Source organism: Chiloscyllium plagiosum, unplaced genomic scaffold (assembly GCF_037043375.1).
Source record: "Chiloscyllium plagiosum isolate Xiang-an unplaced genomic scaffold, Cpla_swu_hap1 HiC_scaffold_41, whole genome shotgun sequence".
Taxonomy (NCBI): Eukaryota; Metazoa; Chordata; class Chondrichthyes; order Orectolobiformes; family Hemiscylliidae; genus Chiloscyllium; species Chiloscyllium plagiosum.
Window position 1 is genome coordinate 40,482,460 of NW_028270179.1, and position 10,694 is coordinate 40,493,153.

General features: G+C 47.3%; 1 pseudogene; it reads left to right on the top strand.

Annotated features, from left to right (window-relative positions):
• Positions 1-8,005: 8,005 nt before the first annotated feature.
• Positions 8,006-9,722, top strand: LOC122546092 (perforin-1 pseudogene; annotated as a pseudogene).
• Positions 9,723-10,694: the final 972 nt, after the last annotated feature.

Below are 10,694 nucleotides of genomic sequence, written 5' to 3' on the forward strand. Positions count from 1 at the left end.
CAGTGTATAGATACCTCCCTGAGAGAGAGAGAGAGAGGGGACTGAGAGACACCAATCAGTGTTCAGATATCTACCTGAGAGAGAGAGAGAGAGAACCGAGAGACACCAGTCAGTGCATAGATGTCTCCCTGAGAGAGAGAGAGAGGGGACTGAGAGACTCCAGTCAGTGTATAGATATCTCCCTGAGTGAGAGGGGGGACTGAGAGACACCAGTCAGTGTACAGATATCTCCCTGAGAGAGAGAGGGGACTGAGAGACACCAGTCAGTTTACAGATATCTCCCTGAGAGAGAGAGGGGATTGAGAGACACCAATCAGTGTTCAGATATCTACCTGAGAGAGAGAGAGAGAACCGAGAGACACCAGTCAGTGCATAGATGTCTCACTGAGAGAGAGAGGGGACTGAGAGACTCCAGTCAGTGTACAGATATCTCCCTGAGAGAGAGAGAGGGGACTGAGAGACACCAGTCAGTGTACAGATATCTCCCTGAGTGAGAGGGGGGACTGAGAGACACCAGTCAGTGTATAGATATCTCCCTGAGAGAGAGGGGACTGAGAGAAACCAGTCAGTGTGCAGATATCTCCCTGAGAGAGAGAGGGGACTGAGAGACACCAGTCGGTGTACAGATATCTCCCTGAGTGAGAGGGGGGACTGAGAGACACCAGTCAGTGTACAGATATCTCCCTGAGAGAGAGGGGACTGAGAGAAACCAGTCAGTGTACAGATATCTCCCTGAGAGAGAGAGGGGACTGAGAGACACCAGTCAGTGTCCAGATATCTCCCTGAGAGAGAGAGAGAATGAGAGAGAGAGTGAGACAGAGACAGAGAGAGAGAAAGAGAGAGAGAGTGAGACAGAGACAGAGACAGAGACAGAGAGAGGGCCGCGAGACACCAGTCAGTATACAGATATCTCCATGCAATAGGGAGGGGGAATGTGAGTCACCAGTCACTGTGCAGACATCTCCCTGACAGAGGACGAGGGGAAACTGAGACACATCAGTCAGTGTACAGATATCTTCTTGAAGGAGAGAGGAGGGCCTGAGTGACAACGGGCAGTGTACAGATATCTCCCTGAGAGAGGGGACACTGAGAGACACGAGTCAGTGTGCAGTAATCTCTCCAATAGCAAGAGACAGGGATTGAGAGACACTAGTCACTGTCCCGATATTACCCTAAGAGAGAGAGGGCACTGACAGACACCAGTCATGGTACAGACATCTCCTTGAGAGAGAGAGAGAGAGAGAGAGAGAGAGAGAGAGAGTGAGAGAGAGAGAGAGAGAGAGTGAGAGTGAGAGAAACAGTGTGTCAAAGAGTATGAGAGAGAAGTGGACTATGAGACACCAGTCAGTGTGCAGATATCTCGCTGAGAGAGCGCGGGGACTGAGAGACCACAGTCAGTATACGGATATCTCGCTAATGGAGTGAAGGGAGACTGAGAGACACCAGTCAATGTTCAGATATCTTTCTGAGAGATATAGAGGACCGAGAGACACCAGCAGTGTGCGCATATCCACCAGAGAGAGAGAAGGACTAAGAGACACCAGTCAGTGTACAGATACCAACTTGAGAGAGAGAGAGAGAAGGGACTGAGAGACACCATTTAGTGTGCAGATAACTCCCTTAGTGAGAGGGTGCACTGAGACACACCAGTAAGTGTACAGTACACCCCTGATGGAGAAAGGGGACTCAGACACACGAAACAGTGGACGGTTATATCCTCGATATACAGAGAGAGGGTACTGAGACACAAAAGTCCCTGTATAGATATCTCACTCAGAGTGAGGGTTGATTGGAAACTGCCTGAGAGCACTCGAGATTCATAGAGTATGCAAACAGAACATTCGGCCCAAACAATCCATGCTGACCCCAGAATCCCAACGTAAAACAGTCCCAGCAACGCCTGCTTGGCACATATCCAACCATGTGGGCGGCATGGTGGCACAGTGGTTAGCACTGCTGCCTCACAGCGCCGGAGACCCGGGTTCAATTCCCGCCTCAGGCGACTGACTGTGTGGAGTTTGCACGTTCTCCCCGTGTCTGCGTGGGTTTCCTCCGGGTGCTCCGGTTTCCTCCCACAGTCCAAAGATGGGCAGGTTAGGTGAATTGGCCATGCTAAATTGCCCGTAGTGTTAAGTAAGGGGTAAATGTAGGGGTATGGGTGGGTTGCGCTTCGGCGGGTCGGTGTGGACTTGTTGGGCCGAAGGGCCTGTTTCCACACTGTAATGTAATCTAATCTAATCTAATCTAAACCTTGCCTATTAATGCACTTTTATTCAAACACATTTACACGTTGTAACTGTGTCAACATTCACCACTTCCTCTGGACGTTCAGATCACAAACGATGCAACCACTGTACAAACAAAACTCCTGAAGTTATTTTTAAATCTTTCTCCTCTCAACTCCAAACTATACCCCAAAAAGAAAAAAATAACTCCCCACCTAAGGGAAAAGTAAGAAGTCAGTGGACGGATATGTTCCTGAGAGAGAAGGAGAGAGAGAGAGGGGAGTGAGAGAAACCAGTCTGTATAGATATCTCCTTGAAGGGGAGGGGAGTGCCTAAGAGACACCAGTCAGTGTTCAACTATCTCCCTGAGAGAGAGAGAGAGAGAGAGAGAGAGAGGACTGAGAGACACCAGTCACTGTCCAGATCGCTCCCTGAGGGAGAGAGGGGACATTGACAGATATCAGTCGGTGTGCAGATATATCTCTGAGAGAGAGAGAATATACTGAGACACACCAGTTCGCGTACAGATAAATCTTTGAGTGGGAGGGGACTCAGGCACACCAAACAGCGACAGAAACACCAATCAGTGAACAGATACCTCCTTGAGAGAGAGAGAGAGAGTGACAGGGGACTGAGAGACACCTGTCAGTGTAAAGGTATCTCCCTGCGAGAGAGAATGTGAGAGAGAGACAGGCACAGAGAGGGAGACAAAGGGAGAGTCAGAGACAGAGACAGAGAGAGGACTGCGAGACACCCAGTCAGGATACAGATATCTCCATGAGATAGAGGGGGGTGGGTAATGAAAGTCACCAGTCAGTGTACAGGCATCTCCCTGATAGAGGGCGAGGGGGAACTGAGAGACACCAGTCAGTGTACAGATTTGTCTATTAAGGAGAGGGGGGAGTGGTGCAAGTCACCAGTCAGCGTGCAGATATCTCCCTGATAGAGAGAGAGGACCTGAGACACAAGTCAGTGTACAGATAATTCACTGACAGAAAGAGAGAGTGGGGACGGTAATACCAATCAGTTTACAGATACCTACCTCAGAGTGAGAGAGGGGCGCGACATGAGACATCCCATCATTGTACAGATACCTCCCAGAGAGGGTTGGAGTACTGAGACACAAAGACAACTGTCCAGATATCTCGCTGAGAGAGCAGGATGACGGGAAACTGCCTGGGAGCACTCAGGATTCGTAGGATATGCGAACAGACCATTTGGCCCAAACAATCCATGCTGACCCCGGAATCCCAACACGAACAAGACACACGGGAGTGAGTTACAGATTGGAATATAATTGAAGGGTTCAGAGTGGCTTATATAAAGAATAACAGATACCCAGGAGTGAGTTAGAGACTTCAATCTAATTCAAGATTTCAGGATTTTTTTTGGATAGAAGAACAGGTATCCAGGAGTGAGTTACAGACTGGAATTTAATCGATGGGTCAGGTTGGTTTATATACAGAATAACAAATATCTGGGAGTGAGCTACCCACTGGAATTCAGTCAAGAGGTTGACAGTGGTTTACAAATAGAATAATAGTGGTCTGGGAGTGAGTTAGAGACTGGAATCCAATCGAGGGGATCAGGGTGGTTTAAACATAGAATCACACATACCTGGGACTGCTTCACAGACTGAAAAGCAATACATGGATGTGTGGTGTATTATATATAGAATAACAGATAGCGGGAGTAAGTTACAGACTGGAAACTAATCGCTGGGTTCAGGGTGGTTTATATGCAGAATAATAGATACCCAGGAGTGAGGCACAGACTGGACTCTCATTGATGGGTTGGACCTGGTTTATATACAGATTGCCAGATACCTCGGAGTGAGTTACAGACTGAAATCTAATTGAGGCGTTCAGGGTTGTTTAGATATAGAATGTCAGATACCCGGGAGCGAGTTACTGACAGGAATGTAATCGAGGGGGCTCGGGTGTTTCGTAATCAAATAAGACATATCTGCAAGTGTTTTGCAGGACGGAATCTAATCGAGGGGTTTGGTATAGTTCAAACATGCAATAACAGATAGCTGGGAATGATTTACAGGCTGGAATCTAATAAAGGGTTTCAGTGTTGTTTCAACGTAGAGTAACAGATCCACACTATTTCGTTACAGCTTGAAATTTAATCGACCCGTTCAGCGTAATTTAAAATAACACAGACTTCAGAAGTAAGTTACAGAATGGATTCTAACTTAAATATTCAATATGCTTTATGTATAGAATAACAGATACCCAGGAATTACTTACAGACTGGAATCTAATCTTGAGGTTCAGGATGTTTATATATAGAATAGCAGATGGGGTGGAGTGAGTTAAAGACTGTGATCTCTTCGAGGTGTTCAGGATGATCTATTTCCAGAATAACATACATGTCGGAGTGAGTTACAAACTGGAATATAATCAGTCAGTTCAAAAGGTGGTTTATATGTAGAATAACAGATATCCAGGAGAGAGTTACCGACTAGAATCTAATCGAGGGCTTCAGGGTGGTTATATAAAAAGTCACACATACTTGGGAGTGAGTTACAGACTGGAATCTATTCGAGGAGGTCAAGATAGTTTATATATATATAATGTCAGTTACATAGGAAAAAGTTATAGGCTGGAATTTAATTGCGGTCTTCCAGATGATATTAAAACATTGAATACGACATACCTGGGAGTTGTTTACAGACTGAAATCTAATGGTGTGATTTATGATGATTTATATAGCGATTAACAGACAGTTGAGATAATCTCGGCGTTCAGTGTGAATAATCTAGGAGTTCAGTGTATCGAATAACAGTTAAGCAGGAGTGAGTTATAGACTCTTACCTAATTGAGGGGGTCAGGATGATTTATACATCAAATAACAGATACGCAGAAGTGAGTTAAAAACTAGAATCTAATCGAGGGTTCGGCGCAGTTTATATACAGAATAACAGGTACCAAGAAATGAAGTACAGACTGGAACCAATGCGGTGTTTCAGGCTGATTTGTATACAGAACACCAGTTACCCCGAAGTGAGGTGCAGACTGGAATCAAATTGAGGGGAGCAGGGTGGTTTATATACAGAATAGTAGATACCTGGCAGTGAGTTACACGCTGGAATCAAATGGAAGGGTTGGTGGTGGTTTATACACAGACTAACAGATAACCGGGAAGGAGTTAAAGACTGGAATCTAATCGAGGTTGCAAGGTGATTTATAGATATAATACTAAAATCCCAAGAGTGAGTTACACACTGGAATCAAACGGAGAGGGTCGGGATGTATTATACACAGACTAACGATACCCAAGAGGGAGTTACAGACTGGAATGTATTGGAGGTGTTCAAGGTGAGCTATGTATAGAATAACAGATACCCAGGAGTGTGTTAAAGACAACCTAACTGACATGTTCAGGGTGCTGTTCAGGGTGGTTTATACATAGAATACCAGATGCCCAGGAATGAGTTACAGTCTGGAACCTAATACAAGGCTTCTGGCTGCTTTACATACAGAATACCAGTTACCTGGAAGTGAGTTGCAGATTGGGATATAGTCGAGGTGTTCAGAATGGCTTACATATAGAATAACAGCTACCCATGAGTAAGTTGCAGACTGGAATGGAATCAAGGCATTTATAATGGTTTATATATCGAATAACAAATGCTCAGGAGTGAGTTACAGACTGGAATCCGATCGATGGGTTTGGGGTGGTTTATATGCATAGTAACAGATACACGGGAGCGAGTTACAGACTGGGATCCAATCGAGGAGATCAGAGTTGCTTAGATATAAAATAAATGATACCTTGGTGTGAGTTAAAAACTGGAATCTGATTGAGTGCTTCAGGATGGTTGAGATATAAAATAACACATGCCTGGGAGTGAGTTACAGGCTGGAATCTAATTGAGGCTTTCAAGCGTGTCGAATAACAGATACCCGGGAGCGTGTTGCAGACTGGAATTTTGTAGATGCGTTCAGGATGGTTTAAAATGAGATAACAGATGCCTGGGTACATCTTTCTTTTACTGGTAGGAACCTAATGCTGCGATTTATGACGATTTAAATATCGAATAACAGATACCTGGGAGTGAGTTACAGACTGGAATATAACCGAGGGTCTTGTGGTGGTTTCGATGCAGAATAATAGGTCTTTGGGAGTGGGTTACAGACTGGAATCTCATCGAGGTGATCAAGTTGCCTTTTTATATCGAATAACAGACTCCTGAAAGTGAGTTACAGACTGAATTGCTTTCAAGGGGTTCATGGTGGTTTTCGTACAGAATAACAGCTCCCTGGCAGTGATATACAGACTGGAATCTAATGGAGGAATTTGGCATGGTTTATATACAGAGTAACAGGTAACCGGGGGTGATGTACAGACTGGACTCTAATTGAGGGATTCGGCAACGTTTATATATAGACTAACAGGTACCCGAGAGTGATGCCCAAACTGAAATCTGTGGAAGAAGAGATAACTGCAACTGCGTTACAGACTGAAATGTAATCGAGGTGTTCAGATTGGTTTATATATAGACAGAAGACTCCCAGGAGTGAGTTCCAGATAGGAATCTAATCGAGGGGTTCAAATCATATTAAACGGTTTGTCCATCTACACGAAATTAAAGTTATCATTCTGTCCATAATAGTATCTAAATCTGTGAGATTTAGCAAACAGGTTTTCAATTGACACTTAAAATGTTATAAAGCTTTGAACAGCTCATAAATCTATCAAAGTAAGCAAACTGGCTTTAAACATCCAGTGTGACTCGTGGAGTCATAAACATCGACAGTGCAGAAACAGACCTATAGTCCAACTTTCCCAGTCTGACCAGATATCCCAAATAATCTAGTCCAATTTGCCAATAATTGGCCAATATGCATCCAAACCCTTCCATTTCAATAGCCAGCCAGATGCATTTCAAATATTAAACTTATCTCATCCTCCACCACTTTCACATTCCAGACATGCACCCACCGTCTGCGTGAAACATTTGTGCCTCAGGCCCCCTTTAAATCGTCCCCTCCAATTCTGGACCCCCTCACTTCAGGGAAAATGCCTTGTCTATTGATCCTATCCATGCCCCTCATGAATGTATCAAACTCTTTCAGGTCACCTTTCAGGCATCTCCATGAAAAATAGCCTGAGTCTGTTCAACCTCTCCCAATAGTTTAAGCACTACACTCCCCTTAAAAGCTCATAAAACTGTTATGGTTAGCACAAACACCATCAATACTCACTCACCTTAGGGTAATGCTCTGAACAGACTCAACAGTATGGTGCTGGAAAAGAACAGCAGGTCAGGCAGCATCCGAGGAGCAGGAGAATCGACGATTCAGGCATAAGCCCTCCATCAGGAGTCATTCCTTATGAAGGATTTATTCCTAAAACGTGAATTTCCCTGCTCCTCCGATGCTGCCTGACCTGCTGTGCTTTTCCAGCACCATACTCTCGACTCTGATCTCCAGCATCTGCTGTCCTCACTTTCTCGTAACGCTATTAACAGTTGCTCAATGTGTCATATTAAGCAAACAGATCTTCTCCATGAAGTTAAAATGCCACACTGCTCTTAGCAGCTCATAAATCTGTCAAACTGAGCAAACAGACATTAAACATCCACTCTGGAGGTGTTCAATAATTGCTGGCCAGCCAGTGCTGCTGGCATCCCATGAGTGAATTAAATAATGCTGGATAGTTTTTTTGGTAAAAGCTTATAAACTCTTCAGATCTCGTGAGCAGATCTTAATAACATTATGAAAAGCTCATAAATCTGTCAAATTAAGCAAATTCGCAGTTGGAGCAAAATGCCATCTGGGTATTCAAAACTGGGCACTCTTCTCTTTCTCTGCCTGCTCTTCCGGGGTGGCCTCAGCGCCTGCACCACGAGCACCATCAATGAGTGCCACAATGCTGACTTTGTGCCGGGGGTGCGACTGGCGGCGCAGGGCTATGACGTGGTGACGCTGCAGCCCAAGGGGGCCTTTGTCATCGATGTGAACACCTCGCGCATGGCCAACGGGAACAGCACTCTCTGTGAAAATGAGCTGATGAATGGCGTGCGCCAACGGCTGCCCGTCTCACTGATGGACTGGCGCACCCTGAGCTCCTGCCGGCGCTCAGTCTCCATTCGGCTTTACCGATCGCCGGACAAGCTGGCAGAGTCCGCCAACTCCGCCATCACCAACGACTGGTGGGAGGACCTGCCCGTGCAAACACCCAAAGCTGGTGTCAAGGTGGTGCTGGCTGGATCCCATTCCAAGATGGTGGAGTTTGGCACCACCCACTCCCAGAGCGATCGCTACAGTTTCACCAGTCAACAGTTCCAATGCCTCTACTACCAGAATCGGGTGAAGGGCAAGCCCCTCTTGGCTCCTGATTTTCAACGCTCCCTCTCTAGTCTCCCAGCCAGCAACGTCGGCAATGACACATACCCCTACCAGAAACTGGTGGCCACCTACGGTACCCACTACCTCATGGCGGTGGAGCTGGGCGGGAGTTACAAGGACGTGACGGCTATTCGGACGTGCAAGGCGGTGTATGAGGGCTACACTGCCGAGGAGGTTAAGGACTGCCTTACGGTGGAGGCCGGTGTCAGAGTGGGCCTCACCACCAAATTCTCGGAGGGCTACAAGCGATGCCAGGAGAAGGCGTGCTCCATGAAGCACAGCAACTTCCACCAGGCCTTCGGCGACCGGGAGACGTGGGTGACGGGGGGGCCGGACAGGACAGGGGGTGGACCTCTTCTTCTCCAGGGACGGCTCGGCCTTTGCACGCTGGACGGAGAGCCTACCCACCCGCCCGGGCCTTGTGCGCTATGCCCTGGAGCCGCTCCACCACCTCCTGCCCTCCGGCGACCCCAGGAGGAAGACCCTGCGGCGCTACATCAGCAACTACATCACGGGCAATGCCATCTTCCAGAACTGCGGTGTAGGCCCTCGGTGTCCTCACGGGTCCTACCCCGACCCGCGCCAACCCTGCTCCTGCCTGTGCCGTGCAGACAGTTGTGTTGACCGGAACTGCTGCTCCAAGGGGAAGGTCGCCTGATGGTCACCATCAAGGTGGGCCGGGACCTCTGGGGGGGACGTCTTCTCGGGCACCGACGGCTACGTGGTGGGCATGTACGGCCAGGCACAGGCCAGGACCTCCGTGATCTCAGGCAACAACAACCCCAAGTGGAACGCCAAGCTGGACCTTGGCCAGGTCAAGGCCGATAGCGGGAACAATCTGAGCATCGGGGTCTGGGATGAGGATGTCATAACAAGCAATGACCTCCTGGGCAAGTGCCAGGTCAGACTGATCTCCGGCACCCATGGCAAGGTCTGCTACCTCAGCTATGGCAAGGTGACCTACGACTACATCTTCACCTGCGGCCCCCACCTGGGTGGTGCCACTTGCCATGATTACATGCCCGACCCTGGCAGTGTTCCCTTCACCACTGCCCTGGATGCAACCGTCCACACCCTCCTTCTCAACCCACACTTGCCCAACACACGCTCCAAATCGCCATTCCCCACGATCTAATTCCCCTGACCTTTACCTCTGACAGTGTCTTTCCCAGACTGTATCCTTGCTATCCCCATTGTAGCATTGTAAGCCCTGTACAACATGGGAAGCTCTTTGCCATTACACCAAAACGCTTTGAAGGCTTTTTCCAACCGCACAAGCAGTTCTGTGCACAAGATTTGTCTAATCTTTCACTTTCTCAATAAATCTAACTGTGCATTTAGCTTGTTCCATGTGACCTGTCTGCACGGGCACACTCGGTCAGCGAGCTTGTGGAGTGCTGTGGGGCTGTACATGACGGGCATGGTGGGTAAAGGAAAAAAAAGTGTTCTGGCGCATTTACACTCAAAAGTATAGGCAACTTTAAGAAATTGGTGACAACGGGGGAATCTGAGCACAGGATAAATTATGTTGTGATACATTGGTGCAACAGCTGGTCAGAGATCAGCTTAACTTCCCCAGGACAATCGTAAGCTGCTCTCTGAAACTCACCTGAGTCACGGCATAAATCCCAGTGGTAGTGCAGCAACTCAATAGCTGCAGTATGAAGTTTAATTCCATCAGAAAAAAAATGTGTAGATATCGTGTTTGGCAAACCAACCAGTACATGCTGAATCATATAGGATAGAACATTCGTAAAGGCCGCAACTGCATGAAATTGTCCGAGATAGCCATCAGTAAGAAAATGGATTTCCTTCGATTCTTCAACTCTGGGTCTCTAGGATTCTCCCAAATGCTGGGGGCCTGGACTCTCATAGAACATAGAACATAGAACATAGAAGAATACAGCGCAGTACAGGCCCTTGGGCCCTCGATGTTGCGCCGATCCAAGCCCACCTAAACTACACTAACCCACTATCCTCCATATACCTATCCAATGCCCTCTTAAATGCCCATAAAGAGGGAGAGTCCACCACTGTTACTGGCAGGGCATTCCATGAACTAACAACTCGCTGAGTGAAGAACCTACCCCTAACATCAGTCCTATAT